Source organism: Balaenoptera ricei, chromosome 10 (assembly GCF_028023285.1).
Source record: "Balaenoptera ricei isolate mBalRic1 chromosome 10, mBalRic1.hap2, whole genome shotgun sequence".
NCBI classification, from domain to species: domain Eukaryota; kingdom Metazoa; phylum Chordata; class Mammalia; order Artiodactyla; family Balaenopteridae; genus Balaenoptera; species Balaenoptera ricei.
The window spans coordinates 57,736,272-57,749,274 of NC_082648.1; the positions used below are offsets into that span (position 1 = coordinate 57,736,272).

A 13,003-nucleotide genomic window follows, 5' to 3' on the forward strand; every position below is an offset into this window, starting at 1 on the left:
AGCTCTTCGCACCGTTGTAATCCGCTAGGATCTGGGAAGCCGAGGGGAGGCCGAAGAGGCAGTAAAAGAGAGAGAAAAACACCGCGCAGGAAACGCCGCGAAGGGCGCCGCGCGCTCCCGGTTTGCGCTGCGGGGACGCGGAAGGCCCCGCCCCTCGGCTCCCTTCGCCCCTCCCCTCAGCCCCGCCCCTTCCCGGGCCGCGCACCCGCGCGCCCCGCCCGCGGGCGGAAGCGAGAGCGAGGCTGAACGCTTGACGTCAAGGCGACACCACCAAACCTCGCCCAGAGTCAGGCGTGTAAGCCAGCCGGAGTGGCGGCGGCGGCGGCGGTAGCGGCAGGACCGCCGTGGCGCCGGTAGCAGCGACCCGGAGGGAGCGCGAGGCGACGCTGGCTGCGGGGACCCGGTGACAGCGCGAGAGGTTCGCAGAGTGCGTGCGTGGCCGCTGAGGGGAGCGGCGGCGGTGGCCGCACGGGGCGGGGGCCGGGCGCCGGCAGAGGGGAGCGGGTGGGGTGCGGCGCGGGCCGGGCGAGGCGCGCGCGCGGCGGTCAGGGGGCCGGGGAGGCGGCGGCGGCGGCGACGGCGGACTCGGAGCGCGGCAGGTGGTGCGAGGGCCCGGGCCCGGCCGGCGAGTGCGCTGCCTCCCAGGCCGGCGGGCATGAGCCGCCGCCGCCGCGGGGAACAGCGCGCTTTGCGGAAGGGGTCAAATGTCTGAAATATGGCGGAGGAAGTGAGAGCCCGAGGACCCCCCCCCCTCCTGCTCGCGGCCGCCGCAGCCTCTCCCGCTGCCCGCGGTCCCCCGCCGGCTCCCCGTAAGACTCGTCCCCTCGCCCCAGAGCCCCCTCGCCGGCCGCCTCTGTTCCTCCCGGGTGTGAGTGGAAGTTAGAACGGAAACCAGAAAGTTATCCTTTGCGTAGACCCAGCTTCCCCCAGTCCCGAGGTGGGGCGAGGAGCGTTCGGGGGAAACCACTCCCCGGCGCCCTGCGGGCTCGAGCCTGACAGGGAAAAAGTTTGCCTGAAACGGGGCTGGTTTGCTCCATTTGTTGCGGGAAGTGGCAGGAGGAAGGCAGCGGAGGGAGCCCCACCTAGTCTGGCAGCGGCCACCGCGTAGAGAAAAACTGTTAAAGGGGCCTTTCCCTTCGTCAGCAAGAGAAAATCTCTTTCTCTTACAGAGGGAGAGAAAATCCAGGAAGTTTGTCTTCTCTTTTTCGCCATCTCGATGTGTGTAATTCTAACATAGACTGTCAGCGCCGTGAATCTTATTTAAAACTACCCCCAGTGAATCGGCCCATCCGAATATTTCTTGTGAAAAAAAAGACAAACTGATGGCTTTTGGAGAAAAGATCATCCTTGCTGAGTTTAAGCAGACGATTTTCTTCCCCTTCTCCTGATCCCCCACTCCCTTTTATTAGTTCAGAACAACATTTTTGCCCTGCAGCTCTTGTGTGAGCATAAGCAGTTCTGTGTTGCAAAAACGGGGAATCACATTTTTAACGGGTTAGAAAGTTAACGCTAAATGAAGATTGTGATTTTAATATTTTAAAATTAAATCAGACTGATTGGATTTTTGTTTTGCTAGTAGCATAGCATCTAATATATAAATATCTAAAATATAATTTATCATGCTTATAAAACTTAAAGCTTCCAACTCGTAAATTCATTTTTTAACCCTCTTTTTTTGTAATTAGAATGCTATTTGGACTTGTTCAACAAAACCTTAGCTTAGCAAGAAGTAACATAAAAAGGGTAGACGTTCATTTAACTTAAAGCTGGTATCACTCCTAAAAGCTGATCCTTGAATTGTGTTTGAGTCATAATGGAGTCATGGGACTTTTTAAGGGCCGGAAAGGGCTATTTAGATCATCCAGTCCCACCCTCTGGTTTTACGGAGGAGGAAACTGAGGCCTGGAAAAGATAAGATAACTAGTCAGTGGTCCTGCTGACTTGTAGGACAGTAACCTAACCATAATAGAGAACCTGGAGGAAAATATACGACATTTTTATAGTGAATTACATTTTACAGAGGATAGTCGTCCCATCATACCCCACAAAAGGTGAGTACGTTAGTCAAACAGTGTAGAACCATTTGGGTAGTTTCATTACCGGGTTTTAAGAGAGGAAGTTGATACTCAGAATGGTGAATTAACTTTAAGGACACAGAGCCCTGAATGATAGTCTTATTTGAGCCCATCCATGCTTTTGATCTCTGCACTACAGGAAAGTGGTTTCACTTGCATTTTCTTTTTGTCATTCATAATAAATTGTGAAGCTCCCTTATCTGAAGAAGCCAGAAAGTAAGTCTTTGAAACACGTGTATCCAGTTTGGTTTTAATATGCCAAGTATGGGAATACAACTGAAGAACCCAGTAATAAACAGGCTTAATTTTAAACTGTGGTATGGGTTCATGAAAATGATTGCTCTTTCTGTCCCCTCCCACCCTCCCCCACCCTATGAAAGTCATCTCTCTTCCTTTCTGTGACAAGTATCACTTCCTACCTCCTGTTATCGTTATATGTGTTTTTTGTTATCCCACTAAATTATAAACTCCATGGACAGGATGTGTTCTTTGCACAGAGACAATACCAGTTTGTTAAATGTAAACACCATGAGGGTAGGGACTTGGTCCATTTTATTCTCTACTGTATCTTAGTTACTAGAACCTTGCCTGTGCACACAGTAAGTGTTTAGCACTTAGATTTAGGGATTAATTGTAATAAACATTTAAAGAGATAATATTTGAAGAGAACTTTGTATTCCTTCAAAAAGAAGCATTTCCACATTGGGTTTGGAATCATTTTAACTTTACAAATTGATTTTTATTTTATCCTCAAAACAGTCCTTTACTGTGGAATTTCAGTATTTTCTCTTAGCTGTATAAAGGGGAAGTGAGCCCCCATGGTTAGGAGCCACCATGTAAGGAGGGTCTAGCGGGGTGTAATAGGGAATTCATCATAAAAAACTTTGATCCATGTACAGTTGGATCTTACAAGTGTATCTTCCAGTATAATTCAAGATTGGTAGAAGACCTGTGCAGAGATTGATAACATAGTTAACTAATTATACATGTTGTTTTAAATATAAAGTCTAAGATTTGAATGAGAAACTGTCCATGTTCAATTTTCTTTGACTTCTGTTGTAGGTATTTGAGCAATATTTATTAAGGCAGTGAAATTAAATAGGGAAACTGGATCTCATACAAATAGGATTTGACTGATTTTGCAAAGGTGTCGTTTATTTTTCTTCCAAAAGTGTAAGTAGGCAGTTTTATCATTGAATATCAAGGTCTTACTGCTATGCATGTGTCGTCATTTTCCCAAAGGCTTAAAATAATGTGTTTCTGTGTTATGTATTGGTAAAGAAGGGGTGGGTATTGATCTGTAGTTTTAGATTTGATTGGCACCAGGAAGAGTTTCGTATTTATGAACTGAATATTCAAAAGCTGTCTTTTCTATTATGGCAATAATGTCACATGTTCAGTCTATAGAAAATCTTGATGAAGATTGATCTTAAACTTTGTAAGACCATATAGGGTTTTGACTAAATTTATGCCTTGATTTTTCTTCCCCCTCCTATCATTTTTTTTTTTTTTTAATCGATTTATTTTTGGCTGTGTTGGGTCTTTGTCGCTGTACGCGGGCTTTCTCTAGTTGCGGCGAGCAGGGGCTACTCTTTATTGCGTTGCGCAGGCTGCTCATTGCGGTGGCTTCTTTTGTTGTAGAGCACGGGCTTCAGTAGTTGTGGCTTGTGGGCTCTAGAGCGCAGGCTCAGTAGTTGTGGTGCACGGGCTTAGTTGCTCCTGGGCATGTGGGATCTTCCTGGACCAGGGCTCGAACCCGTGTTCCCTGCCTTGGCAGGTGGATTCTTAACCACTGGCCACCAGGGAAGTCCCCCCCTCCTATCATTTTTGAGACCCTTAGAGTCAGAGATTAGGCTGAAGTTTTTACAATTACCCTTTTCAAATTGGATTTCTTTTAGAAAAAGTTAAGAAACAGATATTTTGGCTGATGCAATGATTCATTGTTAACACTGGACAGATTTTTCAGCACACAGGAGGTCTGTACCATGGCTTACCCTTGTGCTGAAAGCCTGATGTTTTTCAGTGTTAAGATATTTTGCAATGGTACTTAAAGGTACTAATTACCATTTGAGAACTTAAGTCTTTTCATTTATTAGTCCTTTGGAAATGTTATGAACGCAATGGAAACATTAGGTGCAAGGAATAGGATGAATTTATCTATTTGCAGTAACGACTGGCTTGCTGTATAATCTCTTGTACTTTGTTTGAACCTAGTTGATCACTGGATTCTAAGACCAATCCCTTTAGTCATAGAATTTGTATTTTAGAGAAGAAAGGTTATCAGGAACTTTTGTGCTGCCTTTAAAAAATTAAAATCACTTCTTAAAATACACCACTAACAAAAAGAAATACCACTTCTCCATACTTCCTAACACTGGTGTGTTTATTCCCAGTGTTAGTTAAATTAAGGCTACAACATCAACTGATTATTATTTCAGTAGTGATTTATGAAGAATTTTTCTTTGCATCAATAGTGGATCAAAATTTTTAAACAGTTTCCAAGGAACCTTAAAACTTATAAAAGAAAGAAATGAATATTTGGAGAATGCCCTGGTGGTGCAGTGGTTAGGACTTCACACTTTTACCGCAGAGGGCCCGGGGTTCAATCCCTGGTCAGAAAACTAAGATCCCACAAGCCACGTGGTGGCCAAAAAAAAAAATATTACAACATAAATTGCAGAATTTCCATTTGGTTTTTACTATACAGAACAATATTCTGGAGTATTACCACACTTAAAATTATATATGAGATGCTCGAGTACTAGAAATGTGTTCACTTTTAAATTAATAATCTTAGTCTAACTATACAGAATAATTATCTAACGTTCTGATTTTGAATTTTATATTGGGCTGGTTCCTAACGCTTAACTTTTGTAGTTATGCTGTTTTGTAGTTGTACGTGCATGCGTATTTATTTATTTATTTATTTATTTCAGTGAGACCTTTTAAATGTAAACTGGATTCTGATCCCATGAGATAACTTGCTAGGTAATCTTTTCCAGTGGTGGGGATAGAACGTTTTTAACTGTTGTACAGGCAGACTAAAGATGTTAAAGGAAGAGAGCATCCATTAAAAGCAGTTATACGTAATTTTGAACACTTTCAATTATTGACTTCTTGGAATCGTCACTTTTGCTACATCACGGAGCTTCTTGCTGAGTGTTTCAGTAGTTGCCTTGAATATTTATTTCAGTAAATATGTATTTTTAATAAAATAGTTTTCTCTCTTCTATTTAAAACTTAGCATTTTGTTAAGTAACTTTATTCTGAAAATATACAGTGAACTAATTGCCCCATTGGTGGATCACCTTTACCTGTTGCTTTCCTCTTCTTTGCCTTGTGGGAAGGGCACAAAGATGAAAGAAAATCTGTTTGTCCATTTTTTTTTAACCTTTTTTTAAAAAAATTAATTAATTTATTTATTTTTGGCTGTGTTGGGTCTTCGTTTCTGTGCGAGGGCTTTCTCTAGTTGCGGCAAGTGGGGGCCACTCTTCATCGCGGTGCGCGGGCCTCTCACTTTCGCGGCCTCTCTTGTTGTGGAGCACAGGCTCCAGACGCACAGGCTCAGTAGTTGTGGCTCACGGGCCTAGTTGCTCCGCGGCATGTGGGATCTTCCCAGACCAGGGCTCGAACACGTGTCCCCTGCATTGGCAGGCAGATTCTTAACCACTGCGCCACCAGGGAAGCTCTGTTTGTCCATTTAATAGCAGTTTTTGGCAAAAGCTTCTAGAAAGGAAATCGAAAATGTTATGCAAAATTCTAATTATCTGAGTTTTCTATAATTTATCCTTCTTACTAGAATATATTTTTCAAGTCACTGTACTCTAAAAAAGGGGGTGGGAGTTTCTAAAAGTTCTTAGTTACTGGGAATGAAGACTATAAATATAAGCTCTTTTTGTTTAATTAATAGTTTGTAGGTGTCAAAGTGGTGTGCATATCGCATCCAACTGTTACCTACGTGTTGTAAGATTGCAGTGAGACTACATTATGCTAACATAGTTATAGCTGCTGCTTCTCAGATTTATAAGTTATCATTAAGCTCCTCAGTAACTATAGCAAAACTTGGGAATCCCTCAGGAATCTTGAATTCTGTACTGTACAGATAATAACAAGGGATAGTAATGAGGTATATAAACATGTGCATCTGTTATTCTGCTGCTCTTGAAATTGTTGAACTTGAGATTTTGCACTGAAGTGTTTTGAATACAGAAAAGTATAATGAAGAAAATTAGTATTGCTTGTAATCATACCAGTGCAATGAGTTTTTAGGCAAAGTTTGTAAGCTTTCCGAACCTCTTTGCTTTCTCAGCAGGAAAGATGACATATAAAGCTTCTGTTTACCTGTAGCATCGCTAGTGCCAATTGAAGTTGATTAGATTGCTTAATTTTTAAGATTCCTATTAAGGTATGAATGAGAAGTAAGGAAGAATAATTGTGATTGTGAACAAATAAATTGTGTAGCTCAGTGGTTTTTAAAGTATGGTCCAAGGAATCCTGGGGATTGCCTAGACCTTTTGAGGGAGTCTACAAGTACAAAACTGTTTACAATAATACTGAGATGTCCTTTGCCTTTTCACTGTGTTGACATCTGTACCAATGTACAAAAGCAAAGGTGGGTAAAACTTTTGACATCTGAGAACAAATCAGGTGAGAGTACCTCCCTGTATTAGAAGTCATGGTACATATCCTTCAGTGCCATGCACTCACAGTTTAAAAAAAAAAAAAGAAAGTCTAAATGCACTTGATGAAGAAGTAAAAAATTATCAGATCTCAACTTTGTACATATCATTTTAATGTACTGTGACAAAATAGGAAGTATGCTTAAAACACTTTTTCTGCTGTCATACTGAAATATGGTTGCCTCTAAGGAAAGCATTTGTGTGATTTTTGAGTTGCAAGCTGAATTAGCCACTTTTTTCATGAACACCATTTTTACTTGAAAAAATGCTTGACAAACTGAAGAAGTTTTTCAGAATTGGGTATTAGACTGACATTTTCTCAAAAAGCGAACCTGGATCTTTAAAAGGAAAAGATTGACAGTATTTACGGGCAATGATAAAGTTCTAGTTTTCAAGTGAAAATTAGAATTTTGGAAGATTTTTCCGATGATATTAGTGATGTTGATGGACATGGTTTTTAAAACGATGTATAATGAAATATGTCAATATTTGAAGATCTACATGACTCTGTAAGCCAATGTTTTCCAAGTCACCAGTGCATGATATTATAAGATCATGCAAGGATAAGAAACAAAGTTCTAGCTAGACCAATGGGTCATTTTTTTTTTTTTTAATTTTATTTTTGGCTGTGTTGGGTCTCCGTTGCTGCGCACGGGCTTCCTTTAGTTGCAGCGAGTGGGGGCTACTCTTCATTGCGGTGTGTGAGCATTGCGATGGCTTCTCTCTTGTTGCAGAGCAGAGGCTCTAGGCGCACGGGCTTCAGTAGTTGTGGCACACGGGCTTAGTTGCTCCGCGGCATGTGGGATCTTCCCGGACCAGGACTCGAACTTGTGTCCCCTGCATTGGCAGGTGGATTCTTAACCACTTCACCACCAAGGAAGCCCCCGAGACCAATGGGTCTTAATATTATAGAGAACATAAAGTTTATTGATAAGGTTACCGATTCCAATATATTTCAGCCAATTGAGTTTTGGTATAGTATCAAAGGAGAATAGCCACAATTTATCTGAAAGGCCATTAAAATATTCCCAAATGTCCGTTTGGTTATTGTTTACTTTTTTGTGTGTATTACTCATTTTTCCATGCTTTGCAATATATTGAACATATTTTTGTTGGAGGAGTAGAGAAGAATAGGAACCATAGATAAATATGAGGCAGTGTTTTCATGTGCTTTATCTTGGAATCTCTTATTAATATATAATCATTTTAAGTTTAATTTCTTTGCAGTTTTTTCAATTGAGCAGTCCATTCAACTTGCCGCGCTGCGTGGCTTGTGGGATCTTAGTTCCCCAACCAGGGATTGAACCCAGGCCCTGGCAGTGAAAGCACCAAGTTCTAACCGCTGGACCGCCAGGGAATTCCCCCCATTCAACTTTGGAAACTAGTTTCCAACTTTGGAAACTTTGCAGTAGGAAATTAGGTAATTGTTATTTTTTAAGTCAGTTTTTGGTTTTAATACTTGTTTTGTACATCTGATTACTCAACCATAGATAGGTTGCATATATGGTCAAGTTTTGATATAACCCTAAACAGATTTTTAATAGTTAACTTTCACAATCTTAGGAGATGTAGTGGCTTTCATGTAGTAAAGCTATGTACTTTCTCCCACTTCTAGTTTTAATAATGTGTCCTTGACCTGAGAATTTGATGTGTTGTCTAGATACTTTTCCAAAACAAATGAGAATGTTTTTACCTTCTGGGAGAAAGTTGTTTCTTTTTCATGTTTATTTAAGAATAATTGTAGCAATCCTTGTTAAACAACTATTTTCATAAAAGTCATGGCTTAGGACCATTCCAAATTTTAAAGGATTTTTAGGACAACCTGCATTTGGTTCAAGTAACGAGTTTCAGGTTATGAAAGAAGTAAGATACATAAGTTGTAGTTTGTACTGCACCCAGTTTCTTGGAAATTTAGTGCCAGTTATTTCCCTAGAAATAATAAAATGGGTGTGAATAAGGAGAGTATTGAGTCTGAACACCACTGTTTGAAAGAACAGGGTTGGCATCAGAGAAAGAAAGAGATTCCGAGTGGTTTAGAGAAGAAATAAGTTTAAAAAACTAGCTTCAGGATAGCTTCAGGGAGTAAGCACTATAGAATTCCTGCCCCCATGAGCTAATCCCACAGTAGGGGGCGTTCATTTAATAGGAAGCTTTAGTTCTCCCTATATTAAATAATTAACTGGTCAGCTGTTCTGAATTAGGGAACATACTGAGATCATATTTTATGTCCTTGACATCCAAATTAGTCACAAAGTTGCCACTCACTATTGCTTATATAGTTTAAGTTGCTAGCTGAAAAATGTTTGAAATTCCCTGTATTTTAGGTTTTTTATACTTAAGCTTTTTTTTCCTCCAAGAGGCCTGTCATCTTACTTGATCTTCGTTGAACAAAGAGAATATAGGATTTGCAAGCTTTTAAGGGCGGAAGAGCATTTATAAAAGTTTTCTATTGTTTACATGAAAGTGATGATGGTGATAATAGTCAGTGAAGAGGTGGAACGGCAGGAAGTAGAACAGAAAAGAGAGTGAAGATGGTGATTAAGAGGTTCTCTTTCTAATGAGCAGGGCTGCTGTTACTGCTATTCACTTTAGAGTTCTGGTTGAGCAAAAATGATAAAGTCTACTTTGAAAAGCACTTGCGGTGCTTTAGTGATTGATACGTCTTGTCCACCAGTGGGTCCTATGTAGAGGATAAATCAATATTATGTGTCAGAGATGATGGTATTAGAGTAGAAGTTTCATAATTATGCAGTGTGAGTTGAGAGTACTTTTGCTGTTTTTACTCCCAACAGCCCTTATGCACTTTTCTCTGAACCTTCAGGTGCTCGGATTGGACACTTACTTATTTCACTTTTTCTCATAAGTTTTAACTGATTCCATTGAGCATGAGGGCTAACTCTGAGAAATAATGTGCTAGTTTTGCATTTTTTGTTTGGTTTTTTTTTTTTAGAATATGCTTTATTTATTTTTTGATGTGGACCACTTTTAAAGTCTTTATTGAATTTGTTATAATATTGCTTCTGTTTTATGTTTTGGTTTTTTGGCCCCGAGGCATGTGGGATCTTAGCTCCCCCACCAGGGATCGAACCCGCACCCCCTGCATTGGAAGGCAGAGTCTTAACCACTGGACCGCCAGGGAAGTCCTGATGTGCTAGTTTTGAGTAGTTTGATTCTATGCTATTTAAGTAGCATGGTTTAATAGTGGTAACTTTGACCTGGGTGATCTAGGCTTCAGTTCCCTCTGGCACTGGCCATGAAGCCTAGAACAAATTAACTCCTCTCTTAGAACTTACCTTTATGTAGACAAAGTTTGATTAATTGTTGTTAAGGTATTTTTGAGCTCTAAAATCCTGCGTTGCTGTGATATCACCCTTGTTTAAAGCCGCAGTCATCTCTTGCCTGGACTGCTACAGGAACTTCCTAACTTGTTGCCATTCCTCAGTCTTCACCCAGAAGACAAAGTCATCTTTTAAAAATGTAAACCAGATCATGTAATACTCTCCAGTCCCAATTTCCTACCCCAGTGGCTTAAAATAAAAACCAGTCTGTCTGTCATGCTCTTTCTTCAGTTGTCTGCAGTTCTGCCTTAGTCTGAACCTTACATCTCAGTTCAGATGTCTCATCTGCAGAGAAGTTTTTCCTGATCACCTTATATAAAGGTTTATTACCTTCACAGTTCTTACCAAATAATTATATTTATGTATTCATCTATCCTCTCTTCCCCTCTAAAATGTTTGTTTCAAGAGGGAAGGAACACCATGTCACTTTTCCAACACAGTCTCAAATGGTAATTGGCACACATAGTAAGTGCTCAAATTTGTTTTATTTTAATTGAAAGAATACATGAAAACTTCAGTGCTTTGTCCTTATCAATTCCCATCATAGGCTACTTCTTACACTAATTTTTTTAAGTGTTACATTTATTTCCAACTATAATCTCTCATTACTTAGGGCATCTGTCTCGAGGAGTCGTTCATCTGACTGCCTATAATTGGAGCTGGTTGATCTCAGTTGCTGTATGTTATGGTTAAATTGAGTAGTTATGCACAAAAGGTTCTTAGCAAAGACATGAAAATTTAATCATCATGAAATGTAAATAGTTCAAAATAATGGTAATACCCAAATGAGTGATATAGATGAGTGCTTATAGAATCAAAGGAAGAAGTGAAAACCTTTAGGCTTTTGTAGTCCAAGAAGACATTAAAAATGAGGTGGGATCTGTACATGATATTAAAAGGGTATGTAAGTTTTAGACTAACAGTGAATCAGAGTAGACAGTTTAGAAATTGAAAAGTGCAGAGTATGTTTAAGGGAGTATTTTACTCTGGTAGATGTTTGTGAAATGGATTATAGGTCCGTAATACCTTACCTATAACCCTTGGTGCCAGGTATTTTGGAATTCAGAACTTCTTGGAAAGATTTATTTTGAATTTTAGTAAGCGTAATCAAGCACTTAATATTTCTTAAGTGAAATGTGAATAGTTACACTTAATGGGATAAATAAAAACTATAAATAGCTGCACATCAGTGCTTGGGTGAAGTTTTGCTGTGTAAAAAATTTATGTTAGGTCAGGTTTTGCCGCTAAATTAAACTTGCAGATTTCAGAGATTTTCTGATTTCAGAATTTCTGTGAGAAATGGGTCTGAAATAGTTGGAAAGGCTTTACTCTTTATTACTTTGTGTCTTTGGGGAGGATATCAGGGTCTGAAAATGTTAGTTTGAGGCAATTAGCTTAGAAACAGTTTCTGCCAAGGAATTCTTTTTGACAGACTCAGGGTGGAAGGCACTACTGAGGGCAATGAGTCTTTACAGGTATGGGAGAACCACCTAATTCCTTAGAGTCCAGTTAAATGTTTGGAAGTAGTGGAGATTCATCAGTGTATATAGGTGCCTGGAAAATAGTAAATGTAAAAAAAAAGTGTAATGCTTGAGAGCTCATATTTTAGATGCGATTTCTTCTTTAAAGTCTTAAACCCTGCAGTTTGTCTCCCAATTGATAGATTTGTAAGAATTATATAATACATTTAATTGTGAGGTAAGAGCGCAAGAGAAGGTTAGAATAGGAATATTGTAGGACTAATGTAATCTGTTTTAACATCCTTGATGGAATCACTTGGTATTGACAAGGAAAGAAGTAAATATCTGAAGATGCTACTTTGAAACTCAGGATTGATTATAAGAAGTGCCTGCTCACTTTCTGTGTTTTCCCCATGTGCTCTCCTTATTCTTGCAACCTAATTAACACCCAGATTGAGTCCTCACTGTCTTTATCCATTCATTTGGTGTATATTAATGTCCAAGAATGAAGACATGTGTGTGCTATTTTTGTATATTGACTTGTATCTTATAGAATTGCCAAGATAGGCATGTTTCAAAGCTACTTTATAAAAAATAAAAGTGCTTACTGACCTAATAATTATGCAAGTAAGTGGAATAATGTATGGAAAAGCCAAATGTAAGCATTATTTATGGCTTACAAAGTGTAGCGTGCCTTTTATTTTTCTAAGTGGTCTTTATTATACTGGGTACTAAGTGCCTCTTTGAATAAACTGAAGAGGCTAGAGTATAAAAGGAAGAACTGTTACATTAGTCTAAAACAACTTTATAAGACAACTAGCTGCACAAGCCAGTGTGGGCATTAGCTAACATAAACTGCTGCTTAGATTAAGACGTTAAAATTATTAGAGAAAACTATGGGAAGTACCTGTGCTTCCACTGTTTTTTGTTAGTTGGTTAATTTTTCTCCTCTGAACTTGTGGCACATTTACTAGGGGATTTTCCATTAGGAATGTCCTGGTCTTGAAATTTCGTTTAGAATGTCATGCAGATTATAAACCCACAATCTGAAATTATGGCATTCTTATTATGGTTTCAAATGCATTTGGGGGCAGTCATATTAAGCTTTGTCTTAATCTTAGGAAGGTAACAGTAAAATGAAATAAAAAAATTTTTGTAGTCATTTGTTCCTTCTCTCATGAAAGACTAATTCTGTTTATTTCTGAATTCAACCTTGTGTTGAAATAGACTGTAAAATTGTTTTAAAAATGTTCCCCCATCCTTGTGGAGGGTGGTGTATTATAAAATCTGAGTATCTATATTAAAAGAAATATTTGTGGCATTCTTCCAGTCATAAAAGTGGGTGTGGTTTGTTCTGGAGTCCTTACCCTTAACTTGAATTCTGATCTGTCTGCTGGTAGTAAAGAGCCTCACTTCTGATTTCTTAAAATGCATGAAAGCACATATTTTCC

General features: G+C 39.5%; 1 protein-coding gene across 4 annotated transcripts in view; it reads left to right on the top strand.

The window, feature by feature from the left end:
* Positions 1-211: 211 nt before the first annotated feature.
* Positions 212-13,003, top strand: part of RAP1B (RAP1B, member of RAS oncogene family) — a 48,980-nt gene continuing 36,188 nt past the window's right edge. For 2 of the 4 annotated variants that reach the window (XM_059936440.1, XM_059936443.1), the window contains exon 1: positions 213-418. The gene's annotated coding sequence lies outside the window, so the exon portion shown is untranslated. Of the gene's footprint in view, positions 428-1,824; positions 2,052-13,003 lie in introns of those variants that run through there. The other 2 variants (XM_059936441.1, XM_059936442.1) reach the window with 2 other exon arrangements.